Source organism: Peromyscus leucopus, chromosome 8b (assembly GCF_004664715.2).
Source record: "Peromyscus leucopus breed LL Stock chromosome 8b, UCI_PerLeu_2.1, whole genome shotgun sequence".
Taxonomy (NCBI): Eukaryota; Metazoa; Chordata; class Mammalia; order Rodentia; family Cricetidae; genus Peromyscus; species Peromyscus leucopus.
Window position 1 is genome coordinate 1,751,042 of NC_051086.1, and position 16,729 is coordinate 1,767,770.

Below are 16,729 nucleotides of genomic sequence, written 5' to 3' on the forward strand. Positions count from 1 at the left end.
TCCATTTATGTTGAACTCTGTATAAATTACCACCCGATCATGAAGTCAGCTAGTTGTTGTTTTGGCACCCGGAATCAATCCCAGGCCCCAGGCACTCTTTTTAATTGTACTGAAATGTGATTTTATTTGTATGTTAATAAATAAAGTTGCCTGGGGGTCAGAGCTAATAGCAAGCTAATAGAAACTGGGTGGTGGTGGTGAACACCTTTAATCCTAGCTCTTGGGAGGCAGAGCTAGGTGGATGTTCAAGGATACAGCCAACATGGAGACACACCCCTTTAATCTCAATACCAACCATAGAAGACCTGGAGGTCTGTACAGACCGGGCAGTGACGAGGTCATGTGGTTGGGTTTACAACCAATGAGAAGGCAGAATAGAAAGTCAATAAAAAGGAGAAACACACAGGAAGTAGGTCTCTTGCGGAGAGGTAGGACAGCAGCGGCAGTGAAGGGTAAGGTTTTTAATCTCAGCTCTTAGCTATTGCTCTGACCTCTTGGCTTTTAACTCTGAATTGGCTGTGTTTCTTATTTGAAAAGACGGTTACATCTACACATTCTACCACTAAGCAGAAGCAGCAGCAGATCTTAAAGAACATCTTAAAAGATCATCATGCTCCTGTCTCAATTTTCCTCAATTACGGCAGATGTTACATTCTCCGCTACTCGCATTCGTATTATTTGAGCCTTCTGCAAGGAGCTTGGGTTATTTTGTTATCAAAAATACTTTTAGATACAGTGTGAAAATTCTGAACACATTTTATGTTAGAATAATCTCATGGGTTGTTTTAATTAATGACAAAGAAACCTTACAGTGTCTTCAGATTCTGAGTAGAATTAAGAGCTACTAAGTGCTACAGTCGAAGAGCTGCCTTGTAAAGCCTGTCAACCTCTGCAAGGCACCTGGGCACTGATGCTGGAAAGAACTGTTCTAAACACAGATTAAAGCAACAGGAGGCACTTGGAGGTGGACTGCTGAGCAGACTTGCAAAAGCATCTTAAAGGGCTCCTGTGTAAACAGCAAAGAGCAAACACTAGTGGTTATACAAAATCCAAAATTAAAAGCTTTTACAAGTTTTAAGGTAATCACTTTATAAAAGGCTTAAAAAAAAACCTCTCCTACTCTTAGAAGGAGAGGGATACTCTTGAACTACATGTGAAAATGCGTGGGTTGCAATTTGCCTTGTGTGCACAAGGCCCTCACTCCGTTCAGTCCTTACCACTGCAAAAGAAAACAAGTGCAGGGGCTGGAGAGTGGCTCAGTGGTTAGGAGCACTGTTCCCAGCACCCTGACATTGACTTACAACCATGCTTACGTAAGTCTGTTTCCAGGGGATCTGACGTCCTCTTTAGACCTCTGTCAGCACCGCACACATGATGCACACACACATAAGATAAAATAAATATTTTTGTAAGAAAAGAAAAAAAAGTACAACAGAAGGCAGAATTAAAAATTCTGTGCTCATCCCACCCCCATACAACTGTTACTAGTTTCTTGTAGGTCCTATGAGGGAAATGATTTTCATAAGGAGAGGGTTTGCCTGGTTAGCAGCTGGTGGGCTGCACGTGTGCCCAGACTCTGTTCATTTGCTAGGTAGTGCACTTTGACACACTTCAGTGAAAGGTTCAAAGTAGAGGCCAGAGGATAAGGCAAGTAACCCGAAACTCAGGCTGGAAAGCGGCAGCACATGTCTGACCCAGAGAGGAGTATCAGAGCGCACGGGCGAGCCACTTCTGAACAGGTTACAAGCGCAGTTCCAGCAGGCCTCTTTCCGAGACAGAAATGTGAGCAGCACTCCACAGCACTTTTTGAATGCCACGGCAATGACAGAAACACTATGGTATCAACATTTTCCAGAAAAGAACCCTTTAAGTACCCCCCCCCCCAAATAAATAAAAATCACCCACCTATTTCCATGCCATTGTGCCCAAATCAACCCTGTTTCAGGAACAAAGGGAAAAATGTCTTTTTGAGCCACAGTCTTGCTAGCAGTGTGTGCTAGTTAGCACAGGCTGGTGTCAAACTCTTGAAAAGAAGGGGAAAGGATTCATTTTTGTTTTATGTATGTGGGTGTTTCGTCGGCATGTATGTTCATGAACTCTGAGGGAGCCTGGTGTCTTGAAGCCAGAAAAGGACATTGGATCCCCTGGAACTGGAGTTCAGATGATTATGTGAGTTACCACGCGAGTGCCTGAAATTGGATTCCAAAGGGTTCCTCTGCAAGAGCAGCAAGCACTCGTAATTACTGAGCCGTATCTCCAACCCCTGCCCCCCAATATCAAACTCTTGATTCTCCAGCCTCAGCCTGAGCCTTACCAACACTGGGATTACAGGCATGAGCCATCACACCAGCTTCACTTTATTTAAAGATTTCTTTATTATTGTGTGTATACCTGAGGATGTTTAAGTGCACTATATGGGTGCTCAGTGACCATGGAGGCCAGAAGAGGGCAGCAGATCCCCTGGAGCTGGAGTTTTAGGTGGTGTGAGTGGCCATACTAGGCTAGGAACCAAACCCAAGTCCTCTGAAAGAAAAGCATTCTTAACTGTGAGCCATCTCTCCAGTCCTTTTATTTCATTTTATTCTTTTGGTAACAATAACCACTCCACAAAAACAAACAAACAAGCAAACAAACAACAAAGCTGGGCGCTTTCAAAACCAGTCTATTTGCTTAATGACATGGTCTTGCTATGTAGCCCATGCTTACTTGAAAACTGATTATATATCTCAGGCTGGCTTCAAACTTGTGACAATCCTCCTGCCTCCACCTCCGGAACACTAGGATTAGAAGTCTATGTTGTTATGCCCTATACAGCCTTTTAAAGCAGCAAAATACCCTCATCTTCTACGGAAACCAAGGCAACAGAACTCCCTCCAGTTTGTTCTTTGTCTCTACTTACAACACCTCCTCTTCCTCCGAACTCTGAATCTGTGTTTGGACACTTATTTCTAGCACCAGTGCTTAAAATACCATGCTATTCCTAGGATGCTGGCTTTACAATGCAGTAGTAAGGCTGGATGGTGGTGGCGCACACCTTTAATCCCAGCACTTGGGAGGCAGGGGCAGGCGGTTCTCTGTGAGTTTGAGGCCAGCCAGGGCTACAGAGTGAGTTCCAGGGCAGCCAGGGCTACACAGTGAAACCCTGTCTCCAAAAACCAAAATAAATAAATAATAAAAATAAAAGTCAGTATTATGTTGCACGAAGCCTAAATGGTCTTATAATAAAAACCCGAGGCCAGATATTGGAGGAAATGCTGAAAGATCAGAGAGACAAAGGAATAGGCCACAGCCACTTCTCACCACGCCAACTTCACAAATCCTCTGACTGATTGAATGCCCCTGAGTCCTCATCAAAAGCTCTCTAGTTCCTGTCTCCTCACACCTTATAATAGCCCACCACTGCCTGGCTCTGTTTCTCTCCTAGACTGGATCAACCTCATGTAGTCCAGTGTGGCCTTGAACTCACAGAGATACAGACAGATCTCTGCCTCCCAAGTGCTAAGATTAAAGGTGTGTGCCACCACTGCCTGGCCTTTATGTTTAACTCTGTGGCTGGCTCTGTCCTCTGAACTTCAGGCAAGCTTATTTCTTAGATTACAAATATCACCACAGTATTAAGAGTCTATTTTAGGACAAAATAGGTAGTTATCTACCTATAATTTGAAGAAACATTTGAAAATCTCTGTTGTAACACTCACAATTGAGTCTCATCACACCCCCCCCACACACACACACACAACCCCCTAGACAAGATCTCTCTATGTAGTCCTCACTGTCCTGGAACTCACTATGTAAACCGGGCTGGTCTTGAACTCACAGAGATCCACCAGTCTCTGCCTCTCAAATACTAGAACACAGGTGTGTGTCACCACATCTGGCCGAATCTCACCATCATTTTGAGGGTGCTTTCTCTCCTGGCCAGGTGGACTCTGACTGAGGTAAAGACATGGAAAGGGGGTCTGAGCTGAAACACAGGACAAAGTTACCTTATTTGCTGTCACTTTCCTGACCATCTTAACTTGGACTCACCTCAGGGTCACTGCTATGGTCCTGCCAACCTCTAGAGTGAGGTGCTCTAGCTCCGTAAAGCACTGATCAGCATTACCATAGATCCCAAACCACTTCTGCAGGAAGTCCTAGCGCCCAGGCTAGACACCTTTCTTGTCACCCCATAAACACTGAGCAACCCGCTTAGTGCTCAGAGAAGAGAGTAAACTCTTGTATGTTTGTGTTTGCCATTTAAACACATGGGCCAGTGAGCAGTGTGAGTATCTGGGCTTCAACCGGACCCTCAACTATCCTGCCAGCCAGCCTCCATCAGAGGCCATGCTAAGAAGAATGTTGTACAGGTAAGGAAATCTGCCCTGAAGTTACCAAAGTTACTTAAAACCATTTGCTGCATCCAATCCAGTGTTTGCTCTGGCCTGGACTCAAGTTCTAAAGACTCCTGTCTCTGTCTGTCTGTTCCCTGTGATCAGTGCGGGACTCTACCCACCTGAGCCGAGGCTGCCACAGCCATGCTGCACTAAGAGGTACATGGAGGCACTCACAGTCTCTAGGCACCAGCACAGCCCTGGTCATCCATAACCTGTGCTCTTGGTTCAGGACCAAGATTACAGATATCTTTAATCCCTCAGATCTGACATCCAGAAATCATCTTCCATTCCTGACAGAAGCATGTTGCTATGCAACTTGGACAAGTCAAATCTAGATACTCTCCATACTGTGTGTGGGTGTGGGTTAAACAATGACAAAGTTTCTTCAAGTTACAACTAAAGAGGTTAGAGATAGGACACACAGACTTAAAACACACACATACACACACAATCGAATTGTATGTTTTGTGCTGGAGCTGGTGTGGTCATACCAGACCAGGCCTGATTCTGTGACAAGTTTTAACAATTTTCATAGAAACTCAGTCAGGGAAGCCTGACATGGAACTGTCTAGGTCTGTGAGTTGAAATTCTGGCAAACCACAACCTGTTGGAAGAGCACACCCAACTCTCAGGGGGTTTATGTCCTGCATATTGTTCTTGTTGCACACAAAAACCCTAAAAGAGGGAGATGGGAAGATTTACGCTTACTGCCATGACCTGTCTACCACTTGGAACGATGGTCCTTCAGGTTCCTCTAGTGTTTAATCCTATCCACACTCAATGAGTAGTTCACCAATGGGTGGGTTTGCTTCTCTCTGTGTGTACTTATTTGCTGGGTTTTTTTTTGCTTGTCTCAGACCCCCTTTTCCTGACGTTTTAACTGGGAACAGTCACAAGACGTGTAAACTTTCCTCCATGTCACATGGCTATGTGGACTCAAGTATTTGCATGAATGATTTCTGCTGGATTTTAGGCTTTCAGTACTTTGACAAAGGAAAACCTCTGTAACTGTCAACTTTCTCTCTTGATTAGCACTCTAGACGACACCACTGTGAGGCACACTGTTAGGCTGTTAGTCTTTTCTTTCAAGACCAAAGGGTGACAAGAATGACCCAAAAGCACAGGGCTCAAGCAAGGCCTTGGCAGAGTTAACAGATCAATAAACAGCCAAAGTTTATGTTTACTGCAGCCTGTGCTCCCCAAGCCTCGGGTTTTGACACCCAGCGGGGCAGGTGGGCATTTGCTGGAGATTCAGGAAAGGCCCGGTGTACCCCCTCCCCTTCACGGCCCCGCCCCAATTTTCCCAGGAGAAGGCAAAAAGCACTGGCCATAGATCCCCTCTTCTCCTTGGCAAGCGTTTCTTCCAATTCAGAGGAGACAAGCCAGAGTCGATTATGGAGGGTCAGCTTGGCTAGTAAAGAGAAATGGCAGGTTTTCATTTGCCAGAATGAAAAGTACTGCTGGAATGAAAAGACGCAGAGGAACCCCAAGCAGGGTCCTCGGCTTTCAAGAGTGCAAGTAAGTCGGCAATTACCACCGGCGCAACAAGTCCCCAAAGAGAAGCGGGAGCGAGGCGAGACGACCAGACCCCTCACCTCCAGCAAACCCAGAGGATGCTGCCTTTCCATTTCCAATTCCTGAGATCACTGGCTGAGCGTCCCCGAAAAGGCCAACTCCCGACGCCCCTCCGCGCCCCCGCCGCCGCCGCCGCCACGGTAACAGCCTGGGCGCTAAGAAGCAGGGCTGCGCAGGGGTCTGTAGAAGGACGCGCTCTCTGGGAAACCCGGCCTCCCACGGCTGGCCAGTGCCCTCGGGGTCGCCGCTGCGACCTCCCCACCGCCCCGACTTGCACCCGCCGAGGCCTCGGCTGCCTCACCTCGGACGGGAGCCGGCGGCAGCGTACGGCGTCGCGGGGCTCAGCGCATCCTGGGGGAGCCGGGAAGCCGGACGTGGAACTGCGGGGCCCCCCGCGACGGGTTATGTAACCGGCAGGGGCCGCAGCCGGGACGGAGAAGGCGGCCCCGCGGCACTTCCGCCTCTCGTGCTCCGCCGGCGGCGCAGCCCGGAAGATCATTGGCCGCTGCACCACGTGGCTCCGCCCTCACTGACGCCGACGCCACCATCTTTGGAGCGGGCCCCGCCTGCTGTCCCAGGCTCCCGGCTTGCCGGCTCCCAAAGCTGCTCGCACCGGCTGCGAAAGCACAGGACAGCTGCTAGCTGCTGAGCCGCCCTTGCTTGAGTGTGCGTACACGGGCAGCGGGCCGGGGTTTCTGCGCCCTTCCACGATCAAGCGGGTCAGAGGAGCCAGAAGGCCTACCGGACGCTGAACGGCACGGGGGGCCCCGCCGCTGGCCTGTTCTTCCCTCCAAGAGGTTAGTAGACGCTGGTGATTGCAGGAAGCCCTGACTCAATGGCACCGCCCCGCTCTCGCGCTGACATCCTCAGAAGGGTGGTTCTGGGCTGTCACTGCAATGGGCAAGTTACGGTGGCTTTCAGAACGGGAGTAGGGGTTTTGTATCCAGATGTAATCAAAGATAATTCAGTTCTTGTTACCAGGGAACTCGTGTAGACAGTTTATCCTTTGCTTTCGGATAACTACAATGATCTACATAACCAAACCAAAAAAAAAAAAAAAAAAAAAAAAAAAAAAAAAAAAAAAAAAGAACAGAATCTGTACAGTTGAGGGCTAAAATAACCCTGAAAAGATGTAATTAATATCCAAGATAACACATCAAAATATTTTCGTGTCTCAAATTCTGTAAAACAGCACTATTTTTGAAATATCAAAGCCGTACTCTTTTAACATTTTGAAAAGTAAGGTGTTCCTCAGGATTTTGGAATGTGGGGTTTGCATTTGTAGCTAAATGGTAGAAGGGCCCCTACCTTATGCACAGGGCTGGGTCCCATCCTCCACAACACACACACTGTAGACCAAGAGTAGTAGATCCTCCACAACACACACACTGTAGACAAGGTGATAGAAATAACCACGAATAGTTAACTATCTTGCCTGTGTAGTATGGTGCATATGACTGGCAGGATTTTTGTAAAGCAACCAGTATTTATATTTTCTTTTTATGACAGTATAAGTTGTAGAATTTTTAAGGAGGACTGGAAAGTCACTTGGACAAAATGAAGACTTAAAATGTACAACTTTGTAGACTGAAGTATCACAAACAAAAAAGCAGCTGTGATAAGCATGTTTGGACCCACTCAGGTCATTTTGAGCCTTCAATACAATTACACTTCATGTATCATTACTGAAACTATTTCTAATTAAACTTGCTGCAGAAAAATATTTAAGATTGATCTTGATGTGATCTTGGCACACGCCTGTAATCCCAGCACAGGAAAGCTGAGGTAAGAGGGAATGTGATGTATTCACCTTGTGTCACATTCTTGAAATAACACTGCTAAGACAGCAATGATAAATCTGTGTTAAATGTACACTCCATTACTCAATATTCAGATTTGAAATTTCAAAGTAAAAAGGTGAGGCTATGAAAAGGAAATTGCCTACTCTCCACTTCCTCCCTCTCTCTCCCATTTCCTACTTGCTAGAACGTAGTGGTAAACTCATTCAGTGACAGAGGAGAGGCAAAGCCCTAACCTGCATCCTCATTACATTATCTGGGCTGGGGTTCAGCATCAGCATCACCTTGGAGCTTGTTAGAAATGAGGACGCTCTCAGACTGTCTCGGTCAGACTTGGTGTTTAACTCAGTGGCATCCAACAGCATTCACAGGTGAATGGAAGGACACTAAAGATGGAGAAACACACCTTGGGTGATGAAAGAGTAAAGGCATCCTCCGGCTTCCAGGGTTTGAGAATAAACTGACAAAGCCTTGGCTGCGCAAATTCAAAGGTGTCTGATGAGATCCTGTCTCAAGTACGTGCATGTCTGAATGTGTACGGGCACATGTGTGCGCATGTGCATGTGTGCTTATGAAGGCTCAGAGTTGATGTTAGAGGTCTTCCTGGACAGCTTTCCACTTGATTTACTGAAGCAGGGTCCTTCAATGAAACTCGAGTTCACCAATCCCAGCTATACTAGCTGGCCAGCTTGCCATAGGATTCCTTCTCTACTTCCTGCGTGCTGGGATTACAGGAGACTGCAATACCTGCCCAGCTTTTATGTGTGCTCCAGGGACCTAAATTCCACTTCTCATGTTTGTGCAGCAAGTGTTTTATTCACTAGGCCATCCCCCAGCCCTAAAACCACTATTTTTGAACACTGATGAGGAAATAATTACTATCTCCCTGGAGCTTCCTATTACTAGATGTTGTAGTAAGCAAGTCTCATTTATCCTCTGGACAAGGTCAGCACTGCGGTACTGCAATGATAGTAAACACATCTAACTCCTTAAAAACAAAACCAGAGCTACTCTCCCCCATGTGGGTGTCCTTAACCTGATCCTTGCTTCCAAAGTCATCTACAAGGTTTAATCAATTAATGTCACTCTGCTCTCCCCTGACTCACTGACTAGTTCAGCTAACCCTAAGCAGGACAAGGGGAGGGGGGCATCTTCTCGTCACTGGGATTAATCCGAATCAGCACAGGACTAAGCATCCAAGACTGTGCCTTCTAGTTCATTTTCTTCTGATGTGTTTTTACCTAGCTCCTCCACTTCACTCAGCAGGCTACTAGCTTTGTAATAACCAGCCTCCCCCACCCCCTTCAGTCTACTGAAGTGAGTCTGTTACAGCTTGAACAAAGCTGCATCTCTCTCCTTCAGTTTCTCATCAGGAGCCCTGTGCTGAGTTCTGTTTCTCTTCCCTTTAGCTCCTAAGGACTTTATCAGGCATATTAATTGTTTTCCTCTGGCTTACTCATGGCTCCTCTCACGTCTGGCTTCCAGTCAAACAGACTGCTAAAGGTACTGCAGTAGGGGTAAGCTAGAGAAAGCAAGCTGCCAGGCCTGGCCCTCAAAGAGAAAGCCTTAATTCTGCCTCAGCTCCTCAGCACTTCCCTAGCCTTGGAGACAGAGATAGAATCAGGCTTCTCTGGCCCAGGATCAGCAGCAAGCTTTCAACTACATGCTTAGGCTCTTTGCTTCTTCTCTGACGTCCCAAGAATCTCCAAAATCAGAATCTCTCCAGAAGTTGAGGCATTTTAATATTCACCCTAGTTGTCCTCATGGTCCTTGTATTCTATCCAGCCCCTTGCCGAACAGAATCCAGTACTGCTCTCTAACTCCATCCCTAAATGATACTAAACTTCCTCTGGAAGGCACCAGGCATGGCCTTACTTCAGATCTGTCTGTGGAAGGGAGTCAGTAGATGGACTGGGGGAGAGCAGAGCAGAAACGAGTAATAATGTTATTCTGACACTATTTAGGCATTGATGGGGAATATTGAAAGAAGACACATCTACATACTTTGATTACTGAGGCTGCACCACACACAATGAGGATTCACCCATAAACCCACCATAAGATAAAAATAGCCTGAGCTAAAATGCATTAGGGGCCGGGGAGAAGGCTCAGTCATAAAATGCTGGCTATTCAGGGATGAAGAGCTTTCAGATCCCTGGCACCCACAGAAGCTGCTGCAGTGTCGAGCCTACAGCCAGAGCATGGGGTTCTGAGACACACAGGTTCCAGGGTCCTGCTGGCCAGCCAGTCAGCCAGAATGACAAGCTCTAGGTTCAGTGAGTCCCTGTCTCAAAAAAAACAAAAAATGAAAAACAAAAAAGGGTAGAGAGCCATACAGTCACTGACATCTAACTCTAGTCTCGTATACCCACCTGTGCACTTGTACAAGTGCAGACACTCGAGTGCACTCGAGTGTGCACACGCACACATTAAAAGTTGGATGTGGTGGTGCATGCCTGTAATTCCAGAACTTTGGGAATTGGAAGCAAGGAATCAGGAATTTAAGGTAATCCTTAGCTACATAAGTGAATTTGAGGCCAGTTTGGGTTATATAAGATCCTCTCTCAAAAAACCAAAATAATAAAAAAATGAATGTACTACATCTAACGTGCCAAACATCATTGCTTTGCCTACTTTAAATATGCTTAGAACACTTACATAAGCCTCTAGTTAGGCAAAAACCATCTCATGTAATTTGTTGGCCACCTATATCCAAACAGTCCTGGCAGCATAGTACACTGTAGAGTGCTGGATGATTGCTCTGCTCAAAGGGTTCACTGGGGGTGGTAGCACCTGCTGCCCAACACCTCAGGAAAGTATTGTACCACATATTACTAGCTTAGAAAACAACCAAAAGTTGAAGTATGGTTTCCACTAAATGTGAATGATCTACTATTGGAAAGCTAAAAAACTATTATGTGGAGGCATGCTAAGTTGGGGACCATGTGTATTTCTTTAGGAAAAATTCCTAGAATGTTAGTTAAAATTGTTTTTAATTAGCCACATTCTAACTTTGAAAACAAACCCAACTGCCTGCCAGGTAGGTTTACCAGTGACTCTACCTGCTGCAGCAAGGCACATGGCCAGTGCCTTTCCTAGACAACTTAGTAGGTTTGATTCTTTTTCTCAATTTCTTCTGGAGATAGGTTCTCATGCAACCCAGACTGGCCTTGAACTTGCCATCTAGCCAAGGCTGGCTTTGAATTCCTGATCCTTCTGCCTCTACCTCCCAAGTACTAGTATTATATAGATAGTGGCTAACATGCTCAGCTCCATTTTTTTTTTTCAATTTAAAAGAACCATCATATTTAAACTTCACTCTTTTTACAAACTTGTTCAAGATGTTTTGAGTCTGACTTCACACAAAGTGATTTTCTGACATTAAACCATTAAAAAAAAAGAAGAAGAAACAATGCATGTCTGTGGCAAACATTTTAGATAGAATTAAAGGATTCCCAGGGAAAATGTTTCCTCCTCTGTCTGACTCTACTACTAGAAGTCTCGGGTAATCGTGTTTATCATTTTCTTAGTATCTTTTCAGGGATCTTATTCTCATGGTAGAACACTGTCTTTTCAGAAATAAAATCCAAGTGTGCACTTGACTGGGATGACACACACCTGTAATCTCAGAACTTCTGAGACACGGAAACCAGGAACTTGAGACCAGCCTCTGCTTACTAACAAGTTCTAGACTAGCCTGGAGAACCATGAGACCATGTTTCAAAAACAAAGTGGGGCTGAGGAAATGGCCCAGCACATAAAGTATTTGCTGTTGAAGCCCAGGAACCTGAATTTGATCCTTTGAACCCACATGAAAACAAACATAACAGGTGTGGTATGCCTATAATACCAGCACTGGAGAACCAGAGAAGGTAGATCCCTGGGATTTGATGGCCAGTGAGCCTAGGTAACTTCACAAGGTCCGGGCCAGTAAAGGATCCTGTCTCTAAAAACCTAAACCAAACAAAAAGGTGACAGCAGTTGAGGAATGATGTCCAAGGTTATCTGCCCTTCTCATGCTTACTTAGGCCAACACACAAGTGTAGACACACACACACACACACACACACACACACACTAAAACAAAACAAAGTGCAAGTGTCAAGCTTTGAAGTTCAGTTCTTTTCCTCATTAACAGAGGAATCAGGCACTGTGGATTCAGAACACACTCTGCTTTGAAGAAGATTCATGTGATAAGGATTTCAACAAGTGTTTATTGTAAAAACAGTAGGATTTTTAGAATTGAGTATGAGTGAATATATAGTTGTCATGTTAAATACTCTGCTAGTCCTTCAAATGAATTCTTTTATTTTCTCAACAACACTGAAAGGTGCTGTCCACATTTTGCAATGAAACATCCACCCAGGGCCTTTATAGTATGCCAACTGCTGAGGACGAAAGCTAAGAAACAAATTGGTTTCAATGACACCAAGTGCTTCATCATTAAAAGCCACAAGTCCTTCATTTGAATCACAATTTTCCTGACATACTGAAGGAAAACCATGAGTTTTCAAAAGCAGCCTTTTCAGGAAAACATCTGAACACGTCTTTTCCAGGACCTTGTGAACAAACTAAAAATAAAAAATAAGCCTCTTCATAGTAAGCTCAGCAGACAGTTTATTGGCCAACACCTACTTCTGCTTTGGAAGTACTCAGGAGAGAATGGCTCCACAAGACAGTTACTCGTAGAGTGGATTATCCAGGCTTGTATTTCTAAAGGGTTTATTACTATGCATGGATCAAAACCAGGACAGGTCTGGGAAAACAGCTCCATCAGTAAAGTATTTGCAAGCATGACAACATGAGTTCAATCCTTGAACCCACGTGAAAACGCTAGTTACTTGTAATCCTGGTACTAGGGAGGTAAAGACAGGATCCCTGGGCATTCCTGATCAGCCAGTCTAGCCTAATTGATGAGCTCCAGTCAATAAGAGACCATCTCAAATGAGGTGGACAGTGGCCTTAAAGGTGACACTCAAAAATGATTCTCTGACCTCCACAGGCATATACATTCATGCACACATGAACATGTTGATAAGGGTGCGCATGCACGCACACAGACACACACGCGCTGTACATGCATTAAAAAAAAATCCAATCCTGGAAAAACAGGAGCCACATATTTTACTTCCAAAATCCAAAGAAAGTTTTCTGTTATGAAGTAATACAGGTAGGATTGCAGAGATAATTGGCTTGGCAGTTTAGAAAACTTGCTGCTCTTCTGGAGGACCCAGGCTCAGTTTCCAGCACCCTCCCAGTAGTTAACAACCACCTGTCACTCCAGTTCTGGGGGATCTGACACCGTCTTCTGACCTCTTTGAGCACCAGGCATGCATGTGGTATACAGACATATGTGCAGGCAAAACATTCACACATATAAGATGGATCGCCATGCCACTTCTTACAGTCAGGGCCAAAGGTGGAATAAGTTGACCAGGTGACCACAGAGTGTCTAGTGTCAGACTGTTAGGGCAGTACCATGGAGGGTCTGGTTCTCCACTAACATTGAGACTGGGCCTGACAACTGGACAAGAGATGATGCAAATACTAAATACTTGTTTATTTCTTTATAGTCAGAGTAACTGGAATACTCAGATAACTGTTTTATTTAACAAAGGACATACTCACTAACCTCCAACCAAGTCTTTAAAATCCTCTTTCAGTAGTAACAATTTAAAAAATAACATATGGAGTACTTTTATAATAAAAAAAATTGTATTTCTATGTGTGTAAGAGAGATTGGCTCTTGTTATAGATCTCCAGTTTGCCTCAAACTCATCTTGCTGTCTCAAACTTCTGAGTGCAGGGGTTTATAGGTATATACCACCACACCAGTCTCTCTCTTTTTGATGGGTTTCAGTATGCAGCTGCAGCACTGGCTGGCCCGGAACTCAAGATGAAAAACGTGGTTGGCCTTGAATTCAGAGATCTGCCTGTCTCTGCCTCCTGAGTGCTGGGACTAAAGGCCTGTGTCACCATGGCAGACCACACTAGTCTTAAGTTATTTTTAATTAAATAAGATGTGATCTTTAGATGTTTAGATCTTCAGAAGGAAGACACTTGGCTAGAGAGAAAACTCCCATTCATACAGATTTTTCTATTGCCATTGATATTGCCATTGAAAGTGCGAATGGAAAACCTTGCAAATGATGGACTTTGTTAGCTTTTGTGTCTCTGTCTGTGTGAGTGTATATGCACGTATATGTACATGGGAAGATGTTTAAGTGTTTTTTGTTTTGTTTCAGGAATTATAAGCTTGGGTTAATATTTTATGTCACAGTTACTTAACACATTAATAAACAATACAATCATATTAATAGAGAAAAATTCAACATCCATTTATAATAAAAACTCAGCAGAATGGGAGTCTTTTGCTATTACAATGTATCAGGCATCTCAAGAGCAATATAGTGTTATGGGAGTGAATTTGGATTAATTTTTAGTTGCATATATTAGGTAGCCAGGAAAAAGTTTATGAAGGAAACATAATTCATAATGGGGAAAGGAGAAGATTATTCATATATTTAATACAAATGAGGCAAGATGGTGGTAGAAAATAGCAAGACAAGCAGTCGATAGTAAACAGTGCTACAAATGTCAGGAAATGGTAAAAGTGTAAAGGAGTAATATTTATTCTGTTTTAGAGACAGGTCTCCTGTAACCAGGCTGTCATCAAACTGTGGAACTGAGGATGACCTTGAACTGCTGGGTTTTCTGCCGCCACCTCAGTTTGTAATGCTTCGGTTAGAAGAGGGCACGCACATCTCTACACCCAGTGTATGTGGTGCTAGGGACCAGACCATGTCAGGCAAGTACTCTACTTACTTCCCATCTTTGTTCACCTTAGACTTTTTCTCTCATCTCTTACTTTATGCAAGTTCCAAGTTTTCATGTTTCATGCTTTTTGGTCTGTTTGTTTGGCTTGGTACTTAACGTCTACAAGGGCTGAGGAAAAATTTTGTGTATGTGTGGTTTTTCAAGACAGGGTTTCTCTGTGTAGCCCTGGCTGTCCTGTAACTCACTCTGTAGTCCAGGCTGGCCTTGAACTCACAGGGATCCACCTGCCTCTGCCTCACTAGAGCTGGGATTAAAAGGGTGTGCTACCACTGCCTAGAGGGCTGAGGACAATTTTGACTCACCCATTTTAGGGCTGACTTTTTCTCTGTTTCTGGACATTGGAATTTGCTTATATCTTTGTAATAATCAAAATATGGCTCAATATAAAGAGCCATAGCTCTGTATTGGGAGATTCTTAGCCCAAATGAGACATCCATAAAAAAATGGCAAGCACAAAACAAGAGGATAAAGATGATCACGTGAGTTGCATCAAGACATACCTTTGCTTTAAGGACTACGTACTGCTCTTCTTCAATGTATGTGTTTTGAAATGGTCTGTAGGGAAGTTTGTTCTTATTCTTTTGTCTGTCATTGAGCATTTTTCTCTTTTATTCTGGGCCCTTAGATAGCCTCCTTAGTGATCCATTTCCAGACACCTTAGCTATCAGTAAATGTCCCTTGTAATATATGTTAGTGATTTGTAAGGTTTTCTACTTCCACTTTTTCTTTTCCCAGAGCATGTTAGATCCTTCTCCTGTGCCAGAGTACTGTACTGAAGCATGGTAGGCCAAACCCTAATGAATCCTCAATCTTGATAAACTTGAGATGGATACACAACACAAGAAGAGTTAGCATGAATTATATGTATTTCATTGCCATTTTCAGTATGCTAAATGAAATTATGTTGGCTGCCATGCCTTTAATCCCAGCACTCCGGAGGCAGAGGCAGGTGAATCTCTGTGAGTTTGAAGCCAGGGTGGGCTATTACACAGAGAAACACTATATTAAAAAAAAAAAGGAAAGAAATTATGTTGGTGTTGGGCATGGTGGCACACTCCTTTAATCCCAGCAATACGGGAGGCAGAGACAGATCTCTCTGTGTTGGAGGCCAGCCTGGTCTACATAGCAAGCTTCAGTGCAGCCAAGGCCACAGAGTAAGACCCTATCTCGAAAGAAAGAAAGTGAGAAAAACTGGGATTTATTCAGAATTTTCAAGGTACTAATCTTGTTTGTTACCCTCCTCCCCAAAACTCCTTCATAAACTCGCGATTCTTTTAACATTTTATATTTCAAAATATCCTCTAAATGATCAAAGAGAAGCATTATGGGCTCTTTGCAATGGAGGACAGCAAAGTTAAAAACTGTCCAGTCTGGGTGGGTGACCGCGATGGGGTAGTGAAGCAAGAGGATCCTAAGTGCAGGGCCTGCTGGGGCTACACAGTGAGTTCCAAGTTAGCCTGGGTCAACCTCTGTTTTAAATAAAGTTTAAAAAGAAAGGATGAGGGAGGGCCTGGGTACAGCTCAGTGGTAGAGTGTTCGTCTACTGTGTGTGAAGCCATAGGTTCATCCTCAATACCACAGAGGAAAAATTTAGGCAAAATCATCCAATTAGTGGCAGTTCTGGAAAGATTTCTGATTTTGAACCTACAGTTCGCTACTCAGTGTTGGTTACAGGACATTTGCCGCTGTGGCGGGTCCTGCCAAAGGACATCGCTCGGTGTCAGCCGCGCGCCCCACTCTCTCTGTTGGACTACTCCTGGGGACAGCGCCTCGTGCCCCTAGAGTACCCTGGGTCGGACGAGCAACCTCGCTAACCTGGCCTGAACCGGGGACTCCCGTACCGTGGCCCACAGTCCGGAAACGCAGGGCCGGGGCCCAGGCTAAGCCCGGGACTCGAGGCCTGCCCTTCACCTCACCCCGTCCGCTAAGCATCCCAGGCCCACCGCGCCGGCGCGTCCCCGCACTCTCCGTTTGGGAGTCATCGGTGCTCGGCGGCCATGGACTGCGCCAACAGAGCCCACCAGCAGGCCGGGCACTCACCACCGAGACCCAGCCGGCGGAACCGGAAGCAGCTGCTCGTAGAAGCTCGGGAATAACTCCGTCTCTCAGTTGCCGGGTGCGAGTCTGGTCCTCAGGAAGCTG

At 45.0% G+C, this 16,729-nt stretch overlaps 1 protein-coding gene across 3 annotated transcripts in view; it reads right to left on the reverse strand.

Moving 5' to 3' along the window:
- Naa60 (N-alpha-acetyltransferase 60, NatF catalytic subunit) overlaps positions 1 to 16,710 on the reverse strand; it is a 37,775-nt gene extending 21,065 nt beyond the window's left edge. Inside the window, exon 1 of one of the 3 annotated variants that reach the window (XM_028894826.2) lies at positions 16,628 to 16,710. The gene's annotated coding sequence lies outside the window, so the exon portion shown is untranslated. Of the gene's footprint in view, positions 1 to 5,971; positions 6,068 to 6,252; positions 6,384 to 16,627 lie in introns of those variants that run through there. The other 2 variants (XM_028894824.2, XM_028894825.2) reach the window with 2 other exon arrangements.
- Between the last annotated feature and the right edge of the window lie 19 nt (positions 16,711 to 16,729).